Source organism: Helianthus annuus, chromosome 1 (assembly GCF_002127325.2).
Source record: "Helianthus annuus cultivar XRQ/B chromosome 1, HanXRQr2.0-SUNRISE, whole genome shotgun sequence".
Classification (NCBI taxonomy): Eukaryota; Viridiplantae; Streptophyta; class Magnoliopsida; order Asterales; family Asteraceae; genus Helianthus; species Helianthus annuus.
The window spans coordinates 133,376,562-133,384,886 of NC_035433.2; the positions used below are offsets into that span (position 1 = coordinate 133,376,562).

At 43.0% G+C, this 8,325-nt stretch overlaps 1 non-coding gene across 1 annotated transcript; it reads left to right on the forward strand.

The window, feature by feature from the left end:
- The first annotated feature begins 7,979 nt into the window (after positions 1-7,979).
- On the forward strand, positions 7,980-8,085 carry LOC118483042. Its single transcript, XR_004869501.1, has one exon. It is a non-coding gene; the product is annotated as a small nucleolar RNA R71 (small nucleolar RNA).
- The last annotated feature ends 240 nt before the right edge of the window (positions 8,086-8,325 follow it).

The following is an 8,325-nucleotide window of genomic DNA, read 5'->3' on the forward strand; positions in this document are numbered from 1 at the left end:
AATTAATGAGGTCCAACCCCCCAAATCCCACACTCGCACTCATCTAGACGAGGCATCCTAGAAGTCCCCTATCATCTTCAAAAGCATGTTGACTCTAGGATTTAACAAGTATTCACACACAAGTTCTATTAACTCACAACACACAACGCCACTCAAACAAGGAAATATCACTAACAATCATGCGTGGCTCAATTCTCACCAAGAAAAGATTTGAAATGGGTGTCGGTGTGTCAAATGGAACAATATCAAGTTTTCAAATTTTTACACTTTCGCTTGGATTTGCAAAATTTTTGAATTTCTCAAAAATTTCCCCCATCCCCACACTTGGGATACATTGTCCCAATGTATGGTTTTGAGGGAAAGATCGCTTTCAACAAGAACATCCCCAATTGCTTATATTCTCAAACCCATTTTTTTTTATAGACACCACCAACGCTCACAACCCACAAACATATTAACACAAACACCACCCAACCTCCCAACCGCAACATAAACATAAACACATAAACATATATACAAAAATGTACAAAGGAGCGAATTACGACCTGGCTAGTAATACTTCGGCTGTGGAGGCCCAAAGATGGATGTCATCACATCCGTCCATTCACCAAAACCAAATGCTCCACCGCCACTACTGCTTCCTTGATCACTACTTGGATTTGCTTGTTGGTAACTCATAGCATGCGGATCCACCCATTGAGAGTGGTGCAATGGTGGGGTGGGGTATGACACACTACCATCATATGGTGGAAGTGTGGTGTAGTCCACAACGGGTGGATCTCCCACAACCGGTTGCCCCGCATGCCATTGATCGTGCATGCGCCTTTGCCGATCATCCAAGTAACGGTTATTCACCTCTTCTTCATGGGCATATCTATTAGCACGGTTCCATTGCTCATTTCTATCATAGCTTCTTTTGATAGCCCTCTCCGCACTAGCACCCAAAAAAGTTTGTTGATCAAATAACACTTGGTTTGGTTCACTCCATTCACCGAATGTGGGTGGCCGCCTTTGTTGAATGATTTGACCCATATCCCCCGAATGGGCCCAATACGGGTCATAAGCTTGTTGTGCATAGTCAAATGCACTCCCCACATAGCCAGATTGTACACCGGCTCCTTGAACCCCCGCTTGACCAACACCTCTTACTTGAGCATCTACCGTGAATGTGTCTTCGCGGTAATCATCATCCCCGCTCACTTCATCATCCGTTGACTCGGGCTCCTCTTCCTCCCCCGGTCGTAACGGTCTCGCGTCTACTTTTAACGCTCTCCACCTTCTACCATCCGTTTTCAACTTATGAAACCTATCCGATTCGGTGTACGTCCAATCCGACCCAAGATTCTTAAGGTCGAATGGTCTAAACCTCTTGTAAGAACCTCTTTCATCTCCTTTGATTGCCCCATACTTCTTGAGTAATGCCGTAATCAACCGGCAATGGGGTATAATCTTCCTTTCCCCGCTATTCTTGCTCAACCAAATGTTGTTTAGTACCAAAAATCGGAAAGGAACCTTGGGTGACCCATTCATCAACATATACAAAACTGGTACTTCTTGAAACCGCACCTCCATCTTGTCACCCCGCCTTGGCATGACATTGTACATGCACAACGTCAATAACAACTTCGCTTCCATCCTTAAATTTCTTCTATATAACTTCCCATGTGTTGTGCCCGGAAGGAAGAGGTAATCAAGCATGGCTTGCCATTGTTCATGTTTCGCGGGCTCATGATAAAGATCCCTAAGACTCGGGTAGATATATTCATTGGCCGGCCCATCATCAAACTTTGCCACCCGGCGCAAAGAATCATATGACATTTCCACTTTTACACCATTACACTTCCCAACTAACCGCATCTTGTTCGGAGCCTTGAATGGGGGACATTCGAGTGATGCCACCCACTCTTGAATCTGCGCGTCATACATTTTCTTCGTCTCACCATCATAGCATTTTGTGGCCGCTCCCCAACCCAACGCGTTAAACTTGGCGATGATCCCAAACGGGGCAAAATCCGCCTCCCGGATTTCTTTTTCACAAATAAACGCTTCTCCCCGTTGTTTTAACTTGTTCATTTGTTCGTGAAAAAGATCCTCTCTCCATTCCGCGGGTTGGTCTAATAATGAACCGGATGTCCAATCCGGTTTTGGCCCCCTTGGCGGTGCATCCTCCTCCGAATCCGGGTCACCAATCCGAGCCAATTTCCTCCTTTTCTGTTGTGCCGCATCCCCTTGGGAAGAACTTGCAATTCCCTTTCCTTTCCTAGACGCCATACCTTGGTGTTGTAGAAGATGAGAATCACTAAAGCTTGAAGTTCACACAAAAACCAACAAAAAGACCCAAATTTTCGGCACCTAGGGTTTGAAATTCGACCCAGAAAACTAAGGAATCTTCAAGATTCAATACTAAATCTGAATTCCTTGTGAAATTCCACCCAAAATGGACCCAAGAATCATCGAAATCGGACTTGTTTTGAGAAAGTTATGAAAGTGTGAAGGTTAGGGTTCTTAGAGTTCTTAGAGGTTAGAAGAGAAGAAGAAGAAGAAAGGTGTGGTTGGGGATTAATGGGAGAAGTGTGTGGTTGGGGATGGTTAGATAATTGTTTTATTATTATTATTAATAAATTTTCGGATTTTATAATATTTTTTTTTTTTTACATACAAACAGCGACACGGCACCAGCCCCCAACTCCGCTCGGCGCCGTAAGCTACGGCACCACGCCGTAGCGTACGGTGATATCTGGGAATTTATGGTTGTCGTAAGACAGGAGCCTATCGCCGTAAGGTTCTAAAAGATTGATAGCCACCGTAAGCTACGGCCCCCCCACCGTAGCTTACGGCGAGTACTGGGCTCAGGGGGGCTGGAAAAACTTGTTTTAATTATATATATATATATATATTTTTTTTATAAGTTTTCATAATTTTTAAGAAAAACATAAATTTTACCCTACCCCCCGTTAAAAACCCGTGTTGTCCTCAACACTATGTTCGGGAAATTCATGAAAATTTCCCCACACTTGTTTCAAACACCGGTTTAAACGAGACTTATTCAAAACGCAGTAAACTACACTAAATATTTACAAATACCAAACCTGGGCCTCTTTCACGTTTCTTCATCATCCACTGGGCGTAAAATGTAGCCCACTTTATCTAGCTCAAGGTTGTTGATATCATTCCCTTCCAAGTACGGTTTGAGGCGATGCCCGTTAACCGTTTGTTGCTTGTTTGTTCGTTCGTCTTGAATATCAACATCTCCGAACCTTCCCACTCTTCGGACAACGTAAGGACCCATCCACTTGCTTTTTAGTTTCCCCGCAAACAATTTCAACCTTGAATTATACAGCCACACCTTCTGACCCACTTCAAAGTTCTTTTTCTTGATCTTCGCATCATGAACTTTTTTAAGTTTGTCTTTGTATGCGGATGCACACTCGTAGGCTTGATCTCTTATTTCCTCTATTTCATTCAATTGAAGCTTTCTCGCCCGACCCGCTTCATCGTAGTTTGCGTTTACCGTTTTAATTGCCCAATACGCCCGGTGTGCCAACTCCATAGGCAAGTGACATCCTTTCCCATAAACCATCCGATAAGGAGTGGTATCAAGTGGAGTTTTGTAAGCCGTTCGGTAGGCCCACAACGCATCGTCAAGCTTGCTTGACCAATCCTTCCGATCCGTTCTCACCGTCTTCATTAAAATCTCTTTAATTTGCCGGTTAGAAACTTCGACTTGACCACTCGTTTGCGGGTGGTATGGTGTAGCAACGCGGTGGTTCACATTGTATCTCTTGAGTAACTTCCCAAAATTGAAATTCTTGAAATGCGACCCGCCATCACTTATTATCACCCTAGGCACACCAAAACGAGCAAAAATATTAGATTGCACAAACTTACATACAACGGAGTGATCATTGGTCCTTGTGGCAATAGCTTCAATCCATTTCGACACGTAATCGACCGCCACCAAAATGTATAAAAACCCATTTGAGTTTGGGAAAGGACCCATAAAGTCAATTCCCCAAACATCAAATACTTCTACTACCAAAATCGGGTTTAACGGCATTTCATCACGTTTCGAAATACTTCCCATTCTTTGACAATTGATGCAATTCCGGGCATACTCACAAGAATCCTTGAAAATCGTAGGCCAATAAAACCCACTAGATAACACCCGATAACCCGTCTTGTTCCCACTAAAATGCCCACCACACGCCGATGAATGAGCATGAATCAAAATCTCTAGAACTTCCGTTTCGGGAACACATCTTCGTATCACTTGATCGGCCCCGATTTTGAACAAGTCGGGTTCGTCCCATATGTATTGCTTCACTTGACTAAGAAATTGTTGTCGTCTCTTCCTAGTCCAATGATTTGGCATTGCACCCTTAGCCAAATAATTAACGTAATGGGCATACCAAGGTGCAACATAAGTAGAGACGGCTAACAAGTGCTCATCGGGAAACCGTTCATTGATTTCACTTGGGTCATCAACACCTTCCAACGGGATTCGGGACAAATGATCCGCAACAACATTTTCACATCCCTTTTTGTCCCGAATCTCAAGATCGAATTCTTGTAGTAAAAGCACCCAACGAATCAACCGGGGCTTTGCATCCTTCTTTTCCATCAAATATCGGACCGCGCTATGATCCGAATACACTATCACCTTGCTTCCCCAAATATAAGATCGAAACTTGTCCAAGGCATACACCACTGCTAATAATTCTTTCTCGGTTGTGGTGTAGTTAAGTTGCGCCTCGGACAATGTTTTGCTTGCATAGTATATCACCACCGGCTTTTTATCTACCCTTTGCCCCAAAACCGCTCCAATAGTTGTATCACTAGCATCACACATAATCTCGAACGGCTTTGACCAATCCGGTGGTTGCAAAATGGGAGCCTTCACCAACTGTTCCTTCAACACATGAAACGCTTGCAAACATTCATCAGTAAAATCAAATGGAACATCTTTTAATAATAAGTTACATAAAGGTTTTGTGATTACACTAAAGCCTTTAATAAACCTTCGGTAGAACCCCGCATGTCCCAAAAAAGATCTCACCCCCTTTACATTCTTTGGTGGGGGTAAAGATGAAATTACCCGAATCTTTGCTTTGTCTACCTCCATCCCCCGGTCCGAAATGACATGCCCCAAAACAATACCCTCTTGAACCATAAAATGGCTCTTTTCCCAACTTAGTACCAAGTTTGTCTCAACGCACCTTTTTAAAACTTTTTCTAATTCATTAAGACAAGAGTCAAAACTTGGACCAAAAATGGAAAAATCGTCCATAAACACTTCAAGAGACTCCCCGACCATGTCCGAAAATATACTCATCATACATCTTTGGAACGTGGCGGGGGCGTTACATAATCCAAATGGCATTCGCCGAAAAGCAAATGTACCATATGGACATGTAAACGTGGTTTTGTGTTGGTCGTCCGGGTGAATAGCAATTTGGTTATATCCCGAATACCCATCCAAAAAGCAATAATATTTTTGACCGGAAAGTTTTTCAATTATTTGGTCAATGAAGGGTAACGGGAAATGGTCTTTTGAGGTAGCCGCGTTTAATTTGCGATAATCAATACACACTCGCCACCCGGTTACCGGGCGGGTGGCGATTTGCTCACCTTGTTCATCTTTCACTACTTGGATGCCGGATTTTTTAGGCACTACCTGTGTCGGACTTACCCATGCACTATCCGAAATAGGGTAAATGATCCCCGCATCCAACCACTTGATGACTTCTTTCTTCACCACCTCTCTCAAATTCGGATTTAACCTTCTTTGTGTTTCACGGGTCGGTTTCGCATCCTCGCTTGTAATAATCTTGTGCATCACAATTGATGGACTAATGCCTTTTAAATCGGCTATCGTCCACCCAATTGCCGCCTTATGAGCCTTCAACACCCGCATCAATTCTTCCTCTTGAGCTACCTCCAAGTTGGAAGCAATGATTACCGGTAAGGTATCATTTTCCCCCAAAAATGCATACTTTAGGTGCTTTGGTAGCTCCTTCAACTCCACACTTGGTGGACTTTCCAAAGAAGGCTTGGTGCCCGAATCGATTTCCACCGGTAATGTATCCGTTTGGTAAGTCCATGGTGGACTTCCTTCCTTCACCGCGAGAGCTTCTTGCTCCTTCTCTTCAACCTCTAACTCGCATGTATGAACCTGCAAAGACATATCACAAACACAAGAACCCAAAATTTCTTCTTCGAATACCTTCGGGTCATAGCCATCTATAAAATCTGCCAAGAAACACTCATCACCATACACATTAGTACCGTTAGTAAAAACATTCAACCTCATTTTTCTATTACCGAATGTCATGTCAACTGTGCCATAGCGACAATCAATAATAGCATGTGCGGTGTTCAAAAATGGCCGACCCAAAATAACATTTTGTTGTTGAATTGGGTCCGCGGATGAGTAATCTAGCACAAGGAAATCAACGGGATAATAAAATTCATCAACTTTAACTATAACATCCCGTACGATACCCCAGGGAAGTTTATGAGACAAGTCGGCTAATACAACCGTTGTCTCAACCCGCTTCAATGGACCAAAATCGTATTGGTCATATAACCCCCCCGGTAGGATACTTACTCCGGCTCCAAGATCCAATAATGCCCTCGTAGTTTGAAAATTTCCAACTTGAATATTTATTAAAGGCGTTCCCGGATCTTGTAACTTAGGAGGAAGGTCACCTTTCAATACCGCACTTACCCGCTCCGTCAAATCTACCAATTTAGGCACTTTTTGTTGCCTCTTTTGAGTACACAATTCCTTTAGAAATTTGGCGTAAGCGGGTACCTGTTTAATAGCTTCAAGCAAAGGAAGATTAATTTTAACCTGTTTGAAGACCTCCCACATTTCCTCTTTTTGAGGACCCCGTTTTGAAATAAAATTTTTTCTACCCGGGTCTAATAAAGCCGAAGGAAACGGTACTTCACTAGACCCCTCACCCTCATTTACTTTTTCTTTTTCTTTAATAATTTCGGGTTTTTCAAAATTGGGTTTTTTAGAAGAAACAATGGGTGGTTCGTTTTCTTCCTCACTTTCTTGACCCGTTATATCCTCAACCACCCCTTCAACCAAATCCGGTGAAGGATTGGTTTTATACTCTTTCCCACTTCTCAAAACACTCACATGATGAATATTAACATTGTTACCTCTTGACGTACCGTGAGATGGATTTACCTTAGTGTCGCTTGGTAATTGACCTTTACCCTTCTTCAATTCGGACACTTCGGTTGCAAGTTGACCCATTTGAGTGGTCAAAGTTTGGATTGCTTTGTCTCGCGCCTCATCCTTTTGTATGCGTGCGTCATCCATTTGGTTCCTCTTTTGCATCTCCGCTTGCATACTCTTCAACATTTCCATCATTTCATTTCCACCCGAAGACCCCCCTTTTTCTTGACCCGCTTGGTATTGCCTTTGGTATCCTTGGTTGTTCCCACCTCTATATCCACCTTGATTATTGTAAGGTTGGCGCGAACCATAATTCCCTTGGCTACCTTGAAAGTTCGGGTTTGATTGATTCGAAGGGTTCCCATAACGAAAATTCGGATGATTTCTCAACCCGGGGTGATAAGTGTTAGAATTCATGTTGTAATTTCTACCACCCCCTCCTTGACCTTGAATGGCATGAACTTCTTCAAATTGCCCTTCAACCATTCCTTGGCAATTTTCCGCCGCATGACCTATTTCATTACACAATGCACAAACGTCATAAATTTGATTAGAAGTTTGTATATTACCATCATCAACTGCGTGCACTTGTGTTCGAGTAACGGCCGGTCGTGCTCTCCTTGAAGCTTGAGCCTTTCTCTTTGAGGTGATCGCCATTTGTTCCAAAAATTCCCAATCCTCATGCTCATAATTTGTGCCAAAAGTTCCATTTGTGATGGACATCAAATCTCGTGCATCTTCGGCACACAACCCTTCATGAAAAGCGTTCATTAACTCCCAAAGCTCAATCCCATGGTGTGGACAATTTTTAATCATCATGTTCAAACGCTCGAATGCTTCATGGAACATTTCGCCTTGTTGTTGTTGAAAGCTCCTCAATCCTTTTCTCGCATCATTGGTCTTTTGGGCGGTATAGAATTCGTCTAAGAATGTTTGTTGCATCTCCGCCCAAGTATAAATAGATGCTGAAGGCAAAGTGTAGAACCACTTCTTTGCCTTGTCCTCCAAAGAAAATTGAAATAGTACCAACTTGATATCATCGGCCGAAAAACCTTGACTCCCAAGAGTATTGCAAATTGAGTCATAGGCTTCCAAATGGAAATAAGGCTCCTCCGTTGCTAGCCCCTTATATT